The sequence below is a fragment of the Opisthorchis viverrini genome (genome assembly GCF_000715545.1).
Source record: "Opisthorchis viverrini unplaced genomic scaffold opera_v5_34, whole genome shotgun sequence".
Lineage (NCBI taxonomy): Eukaryota > Metazoa > Platyhelminthes > Trematoda > Opisthorchiida > Opisthorchiidae > Opisthorchis > Opisthorchis viverrini.
In genome coordinates this window covers 135282-139876 of record NW_008751690.1, presented here as the reverse complement: position 1 = coordinate 139876, position 4595 = coordinate 135282, and the positions used below count along the sequence as shown (strand labels likewise).

General features: G+C 44.6%; 1 protein-coding gene across 1 annotated transcript in view; it reads right to left on the bottom strand.

The window, feature by feature from the left end:
• Positions 1-749: 749 nt before the first annotated feature.
• Positions 750-4595, bottom strand: part of T265_13059 (hypothetical protein) — a gene marked incomplete at both ends in the record, with an annotated part of 9168 nt that continues 5322 nt past the window's right edge. The window contains one exon of the mRNA XM_009167011.1: positions 750-906. The remainder of the gene's footprint in view (positions 907-4595) is intronic.

The following is a 4595-nucleotide window of genomic DNA, read 5'->3' as shown; positions in this document are numbered from 1 at the left end:
TCGGAGGAAGGTCATTCCACGCGCCTAATACTCGAAATGAGAAAATTTTGTCTGCTTCGTGTGTGTGATCTGAAGTTGAAAAATTTCTTACTATGTCCCCGCTGGGTGTTTTCTGCGTCAGCGGTATGAAACTTGTTTGTCAAGCTTTGTTCAGACGGAGCATAAGTAAGAATTAGGTCCCCTTGGAGGCGACGGTATTCCAGGGGAAAGAGATCAGACATCGCGAGACGCGTTTCGTGGTCCACGGATTTGAGGCCAGCAACCATTCTCGTGGCTGCTCGCTAGACACGCTCAACGAGGGGGACGTCTTTCGTGCGTCCTGAGTAGACAGCTTGGTTGGCGTATTCCAGGAGCGGTCTGACGTAGGCCCTAGAGAGTATTTGGAATTCCATGCGAATAATACGGAATCATCGTCGTCTCTTTCCCATAGGTGGTGTTCTACAGCGTTGGTCCTAGTATTGGGCCATCGACGCGGTCGTCCACTAGCCAAGCCCTAGGAATCAAAATATGGATGCCCACGAACTTTCTGGGTACAGTGTGTTAGGAATCCGTTGAAGGTCAACCTCATAAGATGCATCCTTCACAGACCGGTTAGAAGGCACACCTGTGTGCTTGCTGGACTGATCAATGGTCGTGCAAAAAAAGCAAACTAATCACATTCGAACTCGCTATTGAAACCAGCCTAAAGAGCATCACTGCATTGCGCCAAAGCTACAGCATCACAACAGTTGACTTGATATGCTACACGATCAGTGCATACCAGCGGTTACTGGTACCAGTCGGCCGTATAAGAAGCGCAAAAGACCCAGGTTTGTGTCCTTGTACCGCCATTTGAGTTGGATTACAGTATCCTTGAGTGCCGAAGGTAGATCGCTATTTGCAGAAATCAAACTTTGGCGTGGTAGGCTTTACCCCTGAGTGCTGATTGATAACTGTGTCCCTCCTGGGTCCTGACCCATGAAACTTAACCCACATCCGGTGTGCACACTTTTTTAAACAAGGAAATGGTTTTGGCGGTGCAGAGACCAGTTCGTTTCTATTTCTGACAACTACAGGCTCATTGGTGGATAACAAACGATCCGCGAAAATCACGATACGGCGGGTCGAATTCAGAGTAAAGTTTTGCACCTCCTCCGGTTATCTCCAGTCGCCGTGGTAGCGCCAGAGTTGCATGCTTTCAGTTTATTTGGTGGTGCATTCAGATGTTCCCATCAGCATCCATCCACTGATTAGCCCACTGTGCTTAGAAGCATTTACTAAAAAAAGCCAGACTTAAGTCGACTGATTCTTCCACTGAAGGAGAAGATTTCATTTTTGAACGAGTAGGCGGTAGACCTGGACGAAGGAAGGATCACCACATTCTGTGTCACGGGAGAGGAAAATGTGTCTGAAGGGCGACGGTCTAAAAGTGCATGATAGGTGAAAACCTGGGAAGATGGCGTTTAGAGATGAGTGTTGATGCTGAATACCGCGCCATCATGAGAGGTTAGCAGAGGTGAAACAAAAAATGGGGTGTCCGTAGCAGTAGGAAGAAGCATGAAGTGTTTCATGGCAGCTGTCGAAAAAATCTTATTCCACTACAAGACGCACAGATTCATCGCTCCTCGAGAACTGTGGCTCATCTGCGGGGTTGGTGGCAAGCGAACGTTTATGAGAGAAGAGCTTCAAGATTCAAAGGACACGAGTAGAAGAGCGTTAAATAGCAAAGCTAAAAAGCCAAGTCATCTGAGCAGCTTGTTGGGCCTCGTTTGGTGAATCAGCTGGAAGTGTTTCTTTGCTTAACCGCTGTACTGGCCTCCCACATATTTTGAACTTTGGCAGTACCACACCTCTTTTCATGCGTATGCACACGTTTGTAGTGCTATTTCGGAGCATGTGTGGTATGTGAAAAACATGGCCACTGAACTTATTGAGGGATAACAAAAACTCCTGGGATATCGTCGGTAGTAGTGAGTGATTACTGAACGGTAATAATGATGGGCTGTTGGATGGGTCACTCTTGATAGTGGAACATCAGAAACAAAATTAGCCTTGACGGATGAGTGGAGATACACATATTAGGGGGGGCGTGAATTTTTGGGCAGAAAGAAAAGTGCGACCAACGAAGAGGGCGATTGGTATAGAGAGTTGCTTCAGAATATTCCGTTTTCTATGCAGCACGATGTAGGGAGTTTTCATTGCAGAAGGAAGCGTTATCGCCTGAGCGGCCTTCAACGTTCACCGAATCAGTGGATGTGAAAATGAATGATGAAGCAGCCATAGTTTATGGCTACGAAGTTTAAGGAAGAGTGGGAGCCGTAAACGGCTGTGTTAAGGGCGGCAGCTGTAGAACAGCGTATTTTAATTCATTGAAAGAGCAAGCAAAAATACCTCTTATAACGCTAAGCATGTTCCTACCCACTTTTGTCGCCTGCCATAGACTCAAGATGACAGGATTTTTGCCGTGTCCAGGTGGAAACACAACGTTTGCTTCGCACAACATTATCTTTCAACACAAACGCGCAAAATTTTACCAGAGCGATACGTATCAAATGGGATTTTCACAAGAGGTAGTGGGAAAAAATCAAACGCAAGAAGTAGCAAGAAACAATTAGCCACTCGTGCCATCGGGATGGTCTAATGTAGAGCTAAACCTGCCAGGATACAAAAAAAAACAGAAACGAAGGAGAATATCGTTAGGAGGAAGCACATTTGGAAGGACGATGTTTTACTGGAATAAGTCTACGGAACGCAATCCAAAGGTGAGGAGAAAGGATTCGGCAAAGAAGCCAGGAACCCATCCACAAATTGATGGAGTGAAGCCCTTCAAAGTGCATGTGGACTTGTTTCTAAAGACCTAGGGGAAGTTTCCAAGGCTGATACCACATGTCAGAGTTCATGGGCTGCACTCAGTCAGTTACCCTTTGATTGCAGGTGGTGCTTAATTTTATAAAAATACCTGGAGGCCGATCCAAAACAGCCAGCCTCTCGACAAGAACCCGAACAATCTGGTACCGAAACTGATTGAGATTGCTTTAACCCGGTGGCTGCCGCCTTCACTGCATGGCTTCGCCATTCCATCTTCTGCTGGATAGTCCGCTGACATCCCCGTATTCGTGTATAAGTCAAATCAGCAACATCCTATGTGTGGTTGTCCATCCGTACCTCCCATAGCATCAGTGAACAAATCTGACAGATTCCATCTTTGGATAGTCCGCTGACATCCCCGTATTCGTGTATAAGTCAAATCAGCAACACATCCTATGTGTGGTTGTCCATCCGTACCTCCCATAGCATCAGTGAACAAATCTGACAGCTTTTATCCCACACAACATGTGTGTGTTTTCACTGCAAAAGTTCATGGTAGTATTAGTATTAAGGTAGCTCTAGGGTCGAATCGATGCCACAACAATACTCATCTGAACTTTTGAATATGGCATTAAATGAAGTGCGCTCTCTGGAAATATGGTTCCGTATCAATGTGCCAGCACTTTAGCCGACGGAATAAACAGGAAGTGGTTTTCATATCATAGCCACGGAAAAGTGGTAAAAATAGATAAAACGACGTGATCGTCACCGACTTTTGATGGAAAAGATGTGCCTCCTTATTAGATAGCCACTGATCGTGTGGCCGCCCACTGATAAGCAATAATCAGCAGTAGCCAGAATGACCGTGAATAAAAGCTCGTTTTGATCACTGTGATAGCGAGTGTAAATAAGCATTGCCGATTGCAACCGAAGGTAGATATCTACCGCTCGATCGCCACGGTGAAGAAATGTTTAACTGGAAAAGTGAGTGCAGCTTCGTGAAAATCAAAAAGCTATTACAATCTCAGCACGGAAGCATCACGGCCTGATGGCCTAAATTTCNGAAAGAGTATATAACCCCGCTGCAACATCTGCACATAAACAAGTCAGTTAGTTAGACACGGGAGACATCCCAAGTCTCAGTGTTTGAATTTTTATCGTTCATCATATATGTAAATGACCTAACGGCCCAAACCATCCTTGTTTCATTTTCACAGATGGTGTAAAAATACTTGGAATTGTCGCTGGCAATTCGCACATTGAGATTGACTTCTCGAAATCTACGGCATTTTCAGACTTGCCACATCATGGTGTAGAATGTCTATGTATAATGTATATGTTCCTGTATAATTGAAAATCCTTCACTATGGCGATTTGTTTAAGTGAATCCACAGGTGAATAAACACCGCCGACTTTGAATACCTTACCGGATGATAAAACATCGCGAATTGTGGAAGAGGTTGACTCACATAAAATGAACGTGACCTTCAGGTATTATTCCACCGGAACAGATTTCCTCAACGTTCTAGAATCTAAATGGCCTTTGGAGATGCAACATATGCGTAGGCGCATTCGTGCAAACAAATTTTGGCCGACGATTCATTGTTGCCCGTAAAAACTCCGTGGTGCAAGCTAATAATTTTCTAAACATCGTGGACGTTGACTGGAAAGTTACAGAGTTTTTCATTATAGATACAGAATTATGCTAGAAATTCCTCCGGTTTCATTGATCTTAACCGTGTGGAGAATTTTATCTTTATTTTACTCCCATTACAACACTACGTATTTCATCAGTTGCATAATCGTTT